At 37.2% G+C, this 13,262-nt stretch overlaps 1 non-coding gene across 1 annotated transcript; it reads left to right on the top strand.

The window, feature by feature from the left end:
* Positions 1–901: 901 nt before the first annotated feature.
* LOC116589541 lies at positions 902–1,008 on the top strand. Its single transcript, XR_004285316.1, has one exon. It is a non-coding gene; the product is annotated as a U6 spliceosomal RNA (small nuclear RNA).
* The last annotated feature ends 12,254 nt before the right edge of the window (positions 1,009–13,262 follow it).

The following is a 13,262-nucleotide window of genomic DNA, read 5'->3' as shown; positions in this document are numbered from 1 at the left end:
GCTTGAAATATATATAACCTAGGGGTGCCTGAGTGACTCAGTCATTAAGTGTCTGCCTTCAGCTCAGGTCATGATCTCAGCCTCCTGGGACTGAGCCCCACATCGGGCTCCCTGTTCAGTGGTGAGTCTGCTTCTCCTCTCCCTGCTGCTCTCCCTACTCATTCTCTCTTTCATTCTCTCTCTCTCAAATAAATAAATAAAATTAAAAAATATATATATGTATATATAACCTAAACATCCAGTAATAGGGTACTGATTGAATAAATTATAGTGCATTCACATAGTGGATTATTCTGGAGCCATTGAAAATAATGAAGTAGCTATCAATGCCCTAACATGGAAACATATTCAGGTTACATTCTTCAATTAAAAAAAAAAAAAAAAGCCACCTACAGAACAACGTACAGTGTGACATTTATTCATTCAATTTAGCACCTTCTGTATACTAATGTCCATGGTATGCACTAGACTTACAATGATGTACATCAAGATAGACATAGGTGATCACTGACTCATGAAGCTTGCAGGTCTGTATGTATGTGTATAACCAGGTAAGCATAGATATAAAGATTTTTGTTTATATAGAAAATAATTATAATTATAGAGAAGGATGGTGTGGTGGGAGATCATCACTTTTTACTTCATACACTTTTGTGATAGTTGTTACAATAAATATTTTATTTTTATTTTAGTTTATTTATTTTATTTGGGAGGGGTAGGGTGAGGGGCAGAGAGAAAGGGAGAGAGAATCCTAAGGAGGCCCAAGACTAGCATGGAGTCCAACATGGGGCTCCATTTCATGACCCTGAGATCATGCCTGAACTGAAATCCATAGTCAGACACTAAATCAACTGAGCCACCCAGGTGCCCCTAAATATGTGTTTTTAAAAAGTTAATTATTGTGCTCACTTCGGTAGTACATATACTAAAATTGGAATGATACAGAGAAGATTGGCATGGCCCCTGTGCAAGGATGACATGCAAATTCTTGAAGCATCCTATATTTTAAAAAATAAATTAAATTTTAAAAATTAAAAAAAAAAAAGTTAATTATTTATGTGCCTCATTACTGTCCTTTCATCCACGAAGTAGTGAAAAGGTTAATTTCATTGCAGTTAATGAAAGGCAGGCATATAGGCACACCTGTCTGAATTTTTTGTCATCCAAAATTCTTGCACTTAGTGCTACACTGTTTAGAAAAAAAATCATATTTTCTTTGTTTCGATGTTTCCTAAACGTTCTTCAGTTATCATATATTACTGTGGTAATGGAGAGGGGACCCTAGAATTAATACGGGAAAAATCCACAATACACCATCATTCTTTCCACAGAATCACGAAAACCTAGAGTCAAAAGAGACTGGAAGTTATTCAATTCCATGTTCCTAGTACTCAAGATCGTTTGAAATGGATTATTTTCCTCTTTTAAAAATTGGATTTTTTTTTTACTTAAAAAAAAGAGAAAGTTTTCTACAACATCTCTGACATCTTATCTTTATGGTAATTAAAAGGCTGATGTGTTAAAATTTAAAACATCTGCTTTGCAAAGACCTTGCTAAAAGAATGAAAAGGAAATCTACAGATTGGGAGAAAATCTTTGCAAAGCACATATCTCCTAAAGGACTAATATCCAAAATATACAAAGGACTCTGGAGCGCCTGTCTGGCTTAGTCAGTGGAGCATGTGACTCTTGATCTTGGGGTTGTGAGTTCAAGCCCCATGTTGAATGTAGAGATTACTCAAAAACTAAGTAATTAATTAAAAATTTAAAAATCTTTTAAAAACTCACAAATATACAAAGAAATCTTAAAACTCAGCAATAAGCAAAAACCCAAGTAAAAGATGAGCAAAAGACTTGAATAGATACCTCACCAAAAAAAAATACACAGATGAGGGCCACCGGGGCCCTGGATTAGGCTCTCTGCTCTGTGGGAAGCCTGCCTCTCCCTCTCCCAGTTTCCCTGCTTGTATTCCCTCTCTTGCTGTCTCTCTCTCTCCATCAAATAAATAAAATCTTTTAAAAAGTGGCACCTCGGTGGCTCAGTGGGTTAAGCCGCTGCCTTCGGCTCAGGTCATGGGATCGAGTCCCACATCAGGCTCTCTGCTCAGCGGGGAACCTGTTTCTCCCCCCTTTCTCTTTCCCTGCCTGCCTCTCTGCCTACTTGTGATCTCTGTCTGTCAAATAAATAAATAAAATCTTGAAAAAAAACTTTTAAAAAGAAAAGGTATACAGATAAAAAGATAAGTCAATATCACATATCATTAGGGAATTACTAATTAAAATAGTGAAATACTACAATACACTTACTATAGCCAAAATCCAAAACACAGACAGTAAATGGTGGCAAGGATGTAGGGCAACAGAAACTTTATTTTTTTTTTTTTAAGATATATTTATTTGGGAGAGAGAGAGAGAGACAAAGAGGGAGGGAGAGAGTACAAACAGGGAGAGGAGCAGAGGGAAAGGAAGAGAAACAGACTCCCTGGTAAATGTGGAGCCTGACATAGCACTTGATCCCAGGACCCCAAGTTCATGACCTGAGCTGAAATTAAGAGTCAGAAGCTCAACCAACTGGCCACCACAGGTACCCTGGGTAACAGGAAGTTCTAATCATTGATAGTGGGAATGCAGAATGGTATAGCCACTTTGGAGGACAGTCTGGAAGTTTCTCACAAAATTAAACATACTCCTACCATACGATTCAGCAGTTGCATTCCTTGGTATTTACTCAAATGAGCTGATAACTTAAGTCCAAACCAAAAACAAAATAAAACAGAAACACCAAAACAACAACAAAAAGCACATATGATGTTTTGTTTTGTTTTGTTTTGTTTAGGGGAGGAGGGGTAGAGGGAGAGGGAGAGAGAGAATCCCAAGCAGACTCCATACCCAGCATGGAGCTCAGCATGGAGCCTGACACAGGCTCACAACTCTGAGATCATGACCTGAGCCGAAATCAAGAGTTGGACGCTTAACCAACTGAACCCCCAGGTTCCTCCAAAAATGCACATGATATTTTTTTTTAATTTTTTTTAAAGATTTTATTTATTTATTTGACAGAGAGAAATTACAAGTACACTGAGAGGCAAGCAGAGAGAGAGAGAGAAGGAAGCAGGCTCCTTGCTGAGCAGAGAGCCCGATGTGGGACTCAATCCCAGGACACTGAGATCATGACCTGAGCCGAAGGCAGCGGCTTAACCCACTGAGCCACCCAGGCGCCCCCAAAAAAATGCACATGATATTTAGAGCAACTTCATTCATATTATCAAAACTTGGAAGCAATCAAGATGTCCTTCAATAAATGAATGGATAAATAAACTTTGGTATTTATATAATGGAAAATTATTCTGTGCTATACAGAAATGAGCTACCAAGCCATGAAAAGACATGGAAAGATCTTAAATGCTTGTTGCTAAGTGAAAGAAACCAATCTGAAAGGGCTGCAAACTATATGCCATTCTGGAAAAGGCAAAGCTATAGAAAAATATCAGTGGTTGTAAAGAGTTCAGAAGGAGGGAGAGAGAGATAACTAGGTGGAACATAAGGAATTTTTAGGGCAGTGAAATTATTCTATATGATACTATAATGGTTAATACAGGTCATTATACGTTTGTCAAAACTCATACAATACACTGAATAAAAGGTGAACACTAATGTTAACTGTGGACTTTAGTTAATAATAATGTATCAATATTGGTTTGTCAATGGTAACAAATGTACCAATTATCACACAATGTTAACACTGGGGTAGAGGAGGACTGGGGGAGTGAGTATATGGAAACTATTTTCTGCTCATTTTCCTTAAATCTAAAAATGCTCTTAAAAATAAACTCTATTAATTAAAAATGTCAATGTTTTAAATATACTTGGAATTCTAGACATTCTTTCATTGCTTTTAGCTTTCTTTTATTTGCTTTTTTTTTTTTTTTTTTAATTAGAAGTCCAATCTCAGGGGCACCTTGCTGGCTCTTGATCATGTGATCTCAAGAACATGTGACTCTTGATCTCAGGATTGTGAGTTTGAGTCCCACATTGGGCATAGAGATAAATTAAGAAAAATAACTTCTAAAAAGTATAGTCTCATTTTAGCTGCTGGCACTTAAATTTTATAATGAAAGTGATAGATTAAATTATAAGAAGCCACAGAATTTATACAAGTAACTAAAAAGAGAAAGAATTAGGTACACATAAACCATAATGGTTTTATCAAAGTATTCCCACTCTATTTCGAATGGAGTCCCAGACTACAAGCAATCTTTGGTTGTTCAGATTTTCATGATGAATGATGGCACAAAAGAGGAAAATAGAATGGTAAGTCTCATACTGAACATGTCCATCATGGTGTGTCTCAAAGCTCTTTTCAAAGGTAACCTTACCCAAAGTCCCTGCTAAGGGAGCAGCCTAGGCTGTCAGAGTTTTACTCTGTAACACCACTCATCCTTGTCTTGCCAGAATTTGCTAAACCACCATCAGGCACCAGACTGTTCTTAGAGAAAAACCAGAGAGTCAGTGTTGTGAGGAAGGAGTTAGAGCTGGGCTACGAGAGATCATGTCAAACTAAAATTATAAAAAAACAGAAACCATAAATAAGAAGCTGGAGGAATCCACTCACTACATTCATCGTTCCACAAACACATTCTGAGTACCAATTATGTGCCAGGCACCGAATTAAGTTCTGGGTGAATAAAGTAGAAAATCCCTCTTGCCTTCATGGAAACCATAGCTAAGTGAGGAAAATAAACAAAAACAAACAAACAAACAAACAAAACATTTATAAAATGTGATAAATTCAAAGAAGAAATTAACATAATAGAGTGTTACAGAATAGGAGGACCTACTTGGGCTGGTCAAGGAAGGCCTTTCAAAGGAAGTGATGTATAAACTAAGACCCGAAAGAGTAAACCACGGAACATGAATAAAGGAGAGCTGGAGGAACATTTCAATCAGAATGAATAGTGTATGTGAAAACACTGAGAGGAGAAAGAGCTTGGCCTTTATTGAAAGGAAGCTACTGTGGCTGGAGTATATTTGGTAAGGGAGGTAGTGGCTCAAGATGAGTTTGGAGAAGTTAGCAGGAGTGGAGCCAAATTACACAGAACTGTGTGAGTTAGTGCAATGGGAAGCCACTGAAATTTTTCACAAATTTAAAATTAGTATTTAGAAACAGAATTGATATTGGGGGTTGATGATGGAGATGGAACCAGGTAAAAGATGAAGTTACTTGGACAAGAGTATTGCAGAGGAAATAGAAAAGAGGTGGGCATATTCAACAATATATTTTGTACCAAGTTTGCCAAGGACTCAGTAGGGGACTGAAAGTAGGGAGTTAAGGTGGAAATTGATGGATGTTGATGCTATTTTTTGAGTTGAGGAATTCTGAGAGAATAAGATTTCAGGAGTGTGTCAAGAATCAGCAAAGCAGAACCACTACGAATATTACAAAATGAATTTATTATAGGAATAAGAATTAATATGAGAGAAGCTAAGAAATCAATGGTTCAAAAGGGAAAGTTGGAGAATGAGAGCGACTCACTAACCAGCCCTCCTGAAACTTGGGTGAATAAGGGAAACCTTGTAGGAGAATCTGGGACCAAGAAGGAGAACTAGTAAAGAGCTATAGGGAAGGCTGTTCTGTGGCTGGTGGCAGGCCTGGAGTTACTGTTGGTTAGCAGGATTAACAGTTGAGAAGAAGATCTAGGTGCAGACCAAGAGAGGCAGAGACTAAGCTGAAACCACACAGCACCATTACATCTGTTTTTCACTACATTTAACCATTAATTCAAATTTTTATTACTACAATTTAATAGTATTTAATGTTTAAAGTAATATCTACACCCAACATGAGGTTTGAACTCACACCCTGCTATCAAGAGTCACATGCTCTACCAATTGAACTAGCCATGCACCCCTCTTTGTTTTCTTTTAATCTAGAACCAAACTGTCCAATCCAAAGCCACTAGCCACATATGGCTATTCAACTTAAATTAATTAAACTGAATAAAACCTAAAATTTAGTTCCTAGTCACAGTAGCTTCCTATCAAGTGTTCAATAGCCACCAGTGGATAGTGGATACTGGATAGTGATTTTGGATAGCACAGATACAGAACATTTCCATCACTACAGAATGTTCTACCAGATATCATTAATCTAGAACAATCTACTTGCATTTCCAATTATCTTGTTATAAAAGTATTTAGGGGCCCCTGGGAGTTGCAGTCTGTTAAGCAACTGACTCTTCATTTCTACCTGGTCATGATTGCAGGGTCCTGGGATCCATAGTTGGGCTCTGTACTCTGTGAGAAATGTGCTAGAGATAATTTCCCTCTCTCCCTCCACTCTTCTCCCCACTTGAGTGGTTCTCTCTCTCTCTCTCTCTAAAATAAAAAAATAAAATCTTTAAAAAAGAAAAGATGTTTAAAGCCATATTAATGGATACAATCACTGAGGTAGAAGAGTAGGAAGAGAGTGAGGACAGGAAATCTAAGCATTAAGTCCTGGTAAAGCCCAATTTATAGAGAATAAGTAAAGACAGAGCAACCTGTAAAGGAAGAATGAGATGAAATGGCCAGAATGGTAGAAGAAAAAACAAGAGTGTGAGGTTTCAGAAAGAGAGGAGGGTATTTAGGAAGTGGAAAGAATCAATTATGTTGAATCAATGTGGTTAAGAGTTTAGCGTAAGACTGGAACAGAAACGGGATCTTAAGCAGAGCAGTTTCATTAACAACGTAAGGGGGAGAGCCAGCAAGGAGCTAGTGGGAGGGAGGTGGAGGCAGGGTATCTGGACCGCTCTTTCAAGACCTTTGAGAAAGGGGCCAGAAAGATGCATGGTTGCTTAAGGAAGATCTGAGTTCAACACAGGGCTTGTTGTTGTTGTTTGCCTTGTTTGGTTTGCTTGTTTTGGTTTTTAAGATGGGAGAAGCATATTTATATACCTGTGGATAAAATACAACAACAAGAACAAAAAGGTTGAAGATGCAGGAGAGAGAGGAGCTGAACAAAGGAGTAAGGCTTCTGAGAAGATAAGTGTGAAGAGAATGGATGTAAATTGTAGAGAGAGGGACTAGGCCAATGGGAAGCAGGAGAAAAATAGAGCAAAAATTCAGACATAGGGAAAGATATTCTGAAAAAGAAAGGCCACACACAGCAAGAGAAGAGACACAGAGTCCCTTTAGCCTCCTGGGTTCTATTGTCCCTCTAGGTCCAATTCCTGTGACTCCTAACTGGACAATCATTCCATCACTGAGTCTCAGATTCCTCAGTCCCCTCCCCAATGCTCACCCCTCTCCCACGTATTAAAATAACAGTCTATTTGGCTAAATTGAGTTCCTTAATCAAGGACAAAAGGACCCAACTTGAACATACCATTTAAAACTGAACAATTTACATGAATCAATTGCATCACTTTGTCTATTTCTTCATCATAGCTGATAAAATGTGACCTAATTGACTAGTTTTTCTTTCCTTGTATATGAATAATGATTTGTGAAGTAGTTGAAACACCAGCAAGAAAAGTGTAGGGATTTAAATGTCCTAGGTAACTGGGTCACAGAATCTTCCAAGAAAAGAAAGATCATCCTATAGTTTATCAGAGAGGTAACTTGTATATCTTCAGCTTTGTATGTATTTTAAATATATTTATTGTCTTTTCTTATAAAAAATAATGTATGCTTTTAATAAAACTTCAACCATCATATAAATATATAAAGTAGAAATAAGTCCTAGAACTTCATTGCCAGGGATGATTACTATACAAAAATACAATCTTCTGATTTTTATCTCTCCACACTTTATCTTAGCCAAAAGGCAGAGAAGCGACGACTTTTATCTCTCCAGATACTAATATTGTATTTATATATTTGACAATAATAGTTTCATATGATATATAATTTTACTAATACAATATACTTTTTCACTTAATATGTATATTTTGGACACCTTTACCAACTTTTCACAATCATCATTAATCATTGTATTGTTATACTCTTACAATAATAAACATACTGTTATACTTCCTTCAACTGACTGATAGAATTTCAACATATAAAGCATATGGTATTTTACTAAAGGGACATCTAAAATCCTTGCCTTATATTAAGAAATTTAAAAATATCAAAATGACAAGCCTTGTTCACATTACTAATGTACTTAATCTGATTAAAGATCATCGTAATGTATATGACTGCTGGTCATTGGTTACACACAAGTTCAGAGACACCTTGAATTCTTTTGAAGTCAGCATTTGACAAGTCAGTCTTCCACAGGCTAAAGCTGAAATGTAATAATCCAATAGCAGATTTTAGCCTAATCCCAAAGCTAACGCCAAATTTCAGCGTAGTATTTATAGCAAAAGGTATAGACTTGCAGCCAAAGCTGCAATTACAGGCAAATTTATGATTTCAAATATTTTTCACTTTGGAAAAATTAGAATGAAAATAAATACTACACATAACATTCCAATCAGAAATTCAGAACTATGAAATAACATAAGGTAAAATTTTAAAAGGAAAAATGAGGAAAAACAGAAAAAAATTAATTGAAAAGTAAGAAAAGAATGTAATTGATTTATATACCTCCAAATTATTTTTCCTCCTAAAGAACCAGTAATGCAGACAAAAGGCAGCAGTTTAATTGAGGAAAGTGGGTGAAAACACAATTCAGAAAATTAAGAATAATAATACAATGACTGGAACAAGATTTTTTTAAAAATCATGTCTATTTTGGGGTGCCTGGCTGGCTCAGCTGGTGGCTGTTGTGACTCTTGATCTTGGGGTTGGTTGTAAGATCAAGCCCCACAATGGGTATAGAGATTATTTTTTAAAAAAAAAATCTTTAGGGGCGCCTGGGTGGCTCAGACGTTAAGCATCTGCCTTTGGCTCAGGTCATGATCCTAGGGTCCTTGGATTGAGACCCAGGGTCTTGGCATCCAGCCCCGTGTCAGGCTCCCTGCTCTGCGGAAAGCCTGCTTCTTCTCCCACTACCCCACGCCATGCTTGTGTTCCCTCTCTCACTGCCTCTCTCTCTCTCTCTGTCAAATACATAAATAAAATTTTTTTTTTAAAATTAAAAGTCTTTTTAAAAATCATGAATATTTTACGTACTACTTTTTAATGCCTGGCCATATATTTGGAAATACTGATAAAATTGAAAATAAAATCTTAAAAAAATAATCTCTATACACAATGTGGGGCTCAAACTCACAACCCCAAGATCAATAGTTACTTGCTCTATCAACTGAGCCAGCCAGGTGCCTCTATTTTTGAGTCTTAATTACAGTAAACTAGAAAGTAAATAAAACTTCCTTAAAATAATGAAGAATATTTTCATGAAATACAGGTAATATCACACTTAATACTGAAATACTAGTGTTTCCATTAAAGCGAAGAATACAAAGGGGAACTGCCATCATTACCTTATTACCTAACAAGTTCTGAAAATTATAGCAGTACCAACGGGGAGGAGAGGGAGAAACAGGCTCCCTGCTGAGCAGGAAGCCTGACATAGGGCTCCATTCCAGGACCCTGGGATCACAACCTGAGCCAAAGGCACACACCCAGATGAGTAAGCCACCCAGGCGCCCCTGGAAATTCTAGCAATTAACGTAAACAAGTAAGAAGCATAACTATAGAAAAGAGAAAAATATTTATATTATTATTTACATATGATAAGATTATGTACATTTATAATTGAAAGATCAATACAGTAGCCAGATAAGAAAGCAATCACCAGCTTTATTAGATTGACTGTATGCCAGCAATTCCTGGTAATAAAAATATGGTGGAGAAGACTTTGGATTCACAATAATGATGGTTTTACACATATGTGTGTGTGCATATTCACACACATATACATACACATTATATTTCAATGCTTAGTCACCTTTAAAAGAATAAGAAGATCAGGGGGGCCTGGGTGGTTCAGGTGGTTAAGAGTCCGACTTTTGATTTCGGCTCAGATCATGATCTTAGGATGGTGAGATCAAGCCCCATATCAGGCTCGGGGCTGACTGTGAAGCCTGCTTAAGATTCTCTCTCTCCCTCTTCCTCTGTCCCTCTCCCCATGCCCCTCTCTCTCTCTAAAAAAAGGGAAAAAAAAAAAGGAAGAAAGAAAAGAAAAAAAATTATGAAGATCATATATCAGGAAAATTATAAAATTATATTCAGTGATTATAAAAATAAGACTTGTATAAATGGAGAGAAAAAGAGATATATACTCTAAATGAGATTGACTGAATATTGCAGAAATTGTCAATAGTCCCTAAATAGATTTGGAATAACCCTCTGGAAATGAAGTTACCAATATATGTCAAGGATTTTAAAATGATAATATTCCTTGAGCCAGTAACAATTTTGCTTCTCGGGCTTTATCCTTAGAAAATAATCATAGACCTTGAAAACATTTAAGTACAATGTGATGCACATATAATGGTATAATATGTTTTACATAGAAAATAGAAAATATGTGGGGCATCTGGCTGGCTCAGTTGGTAATCTGACTCTTGGCTCGGGGACATGAGTTTGAGCCCCATGTTGGGTGTAGAGATTACTTAAAAAAAAGAAAGAAAAAAGAAAATGTGTTTTTAACTCAGGGCAACATTACTTGCTGAGCACTTCCTATTTGCCAGATTCTGTGCTCAACAACAGAGGTAGAGATAAACAAAACAGTCATTGACCCTTCCCACATAAGACCAAAAGTCACCTGAGTGATTTTACAACAAGGTGATAAATTCAATGCTTGGGAAAGGATGCTGTTACAGTCCTTAGGAAGAGAGACTTACCTGAACATAGGGGTCAGAAAAGGCTTCCCAAAAAGGTGATGTCTGTACTGAATCCTCAAGGCTGAGGGGGTGTTATCTAAGTGAAGACCTAGAGAAGGAAGGTTCCAGGCTGGACGAAAACATGCAAGTGCTGGGGTAAGAAACATGCCTTCTAGAAGTGGAGAAAAGTTCATTGTAGTTGGAATGCAAAGTGCTTAGATAGGCAGAAGACAGGTCTGGGGAAGGAAAATTAATTGCAAGATGTCATTGTGGAGAGATAATCTACAACCAGATTATGAAGGCCTTTATCATCTGGAACTGAAGCATTCACACTTTTTTGACCATGACTCAAAGAAAATGATAGAGTTCATAATGCCACCAATTTATAAATTTCATAGATATGTATATATGAACCATATTTCATGACAATATTTTTACTATGTGCAAAGCACTCCTATATTTCCTATTTCATGTTAAATTTTACTTAAAAAAAAAAAATGCTGTCTGCCTCCTCTGAGACCTTGAGTGAATTAGAAATAAGCATCCTCTCTGGGCAGTTGCAACTTAGAGACTCTAGGCCTGGCCTTGGAGAGTAAAAAGGGCAGTAGAAAGTGTCTTCATCCAAATAAGATGCCCCTTCCTCACAGTGGATAAAGTTCCACAGACTTGCCCCTAACATTTGCAAAGCTTAGGGTAAGAGTACAAATACAGGTCCACATCTTAACGTTGTAGATCAATCTAATTGACTATGAAATAAGTGTGTTCTATTCTTGTAACTTGACACATAATTTCATAATGACTTAAAAGACCAAGTTCAAATTCAAAATTTTTGGACTCAGAGTTCAGTGTTGGGATATGACTTCAAGCATAGTCCCCTTCTATTTCTACTTCCAAGTCATCCTGTACCAAAAAGGGCCTTGTTCATATACATGTTGACATCTTGACTCACTTGTGTTACTTCTATTCACTATTCCCTTTCTCCAAGCAAACAATTAGAAAGTGGATTCAGAACTGTTTGGACAGGGAATTCTATGGTCCTGGGTATCTGAACCCAAATGGGGTTTTTGTATGAAAGTGGCATTGCCTGAGGACCCCACGAGCAGTGTTCTCTAAAGACTTGCTGTTCAAAATGTAGTCCACAGACAAGCATCATGGGCATCACATGAAAGCTTGCTAAAATGAAGAATCTCAAAGAGGGTACCTGGCTGGCTTCGTGGGTACAGCATGTGACTTTTGATCTTGGGTTATGAGTTGAAGCCCCATTTTGGGTATAGAGATTACTTTACAGTATATAAAATGTGGGGGTGCCTTCATAGCTCAGTCATTAAGCATCTGCCTTTGGCTCGGGTTGAGATCCCAGGGTCCTGGGATAGAGCCATGTATTGGACTCTGCTCAGCAGGGAGCCTGCCTCCTCCTCTCTCTTTCTGCTTTCCTCTTTGCCTACTTGTGATCTCTGTCAAATAAATAAATAAAATCTTTGAAAAAAAAGGAAAATGACTTAATATTTACAATTTAGTTCAGTCTTGCTATAGGATGGATTGGTGAGCGGCAACCTGAGCTGGCTACATAATTTGCTGTCTAGTGCAAAATACATATGTAGAGTTTCTTGTTGAAAAAAAAAATGGGAAAAATGTGGCCTTAAAGGTATTAAAATATAAAGCTTTTTCATTCTTCTGCAGTCTTTCCCCTCACTTGTCATAATGTTTTCTATTTGTTACCTAACATTCTAAATATAAAAAAATTTAAAAATTTAAATTAACATAAATTTTACCATTCATCTTTATATTGTGCAAAGGCAGCTCTAATTGCAAATATAAGAACCATTAAATCATATGAAGAATCATAGAAATTATACAATATGTATTTCATAACTGGTACATGTGTATGTATTTTGTTCTTTCAGAACAGTGGAAACACTGTACAAATCATCTCAACTTTTCCCTTTTCCTTTTTGATAGGTGCATATTCTACCAATACTTTGTCTTTGGAATACTCTTGAGTAAGGAGGGTCTGAAAGGAAAAGTAAATATGGGTTCTCCCCTTCCCTTTCTTTCTATTCCATTTGCAGCATAAGTTTTTGTTTAACACAGGGACATAAACATGAATTTTTTAAAAGGGCATCATAGGGTACTTGGTCATTGATGTTCCTTAGAATGCAATTGCCTTCTTTTTGCCTTCAAGATAAGTTCTGATTTCCCAGTGGAAACCGTGGTTTTCTTTTGCTGACACAGACCTAATACTCTTGCCTTGTACTCATGTAAGCCTCATTGGACTAGCACACATGGTGGGTCCACTGGAATTCTGTGCTCATGAGGCACTGTGGCCAATAAATAGAAATAGAATGGGGGGGGGGGTTCCTGGATACTCAGTCAATCAGTGTCTGTCTTCAACTCAGGTCATGATCCCAGGGTCCTGGGATCGAGCCCCACATCAGGCTCCCTGCTCAGCGGGAAGCTTCCTTCTCCTTCTCCCACGCCCCCTGCTTGTGTTCCCTCTCTCACCGTGTC

This window comes from Mustela erminea, chromosome 4, assembly GCF_009829155.1.
Source record: "Mustela erminea isolate mMusErm1 chromosome 4, mMusErm1.Pri, whole genome shotgun sequence".
Classification (NCBI taxonomy): domain Eukaryota; kingdom Metazoa; phylum Chordata; class Mammalia; order Carnivora; family Mustelidae; genus Mustela; species Mustela erminea.
The sequence above is the reverse complement of the archived record's forward strand: the minus strand, read 5'-3'. Positions and strand labels throughout refer to the sequence as shown.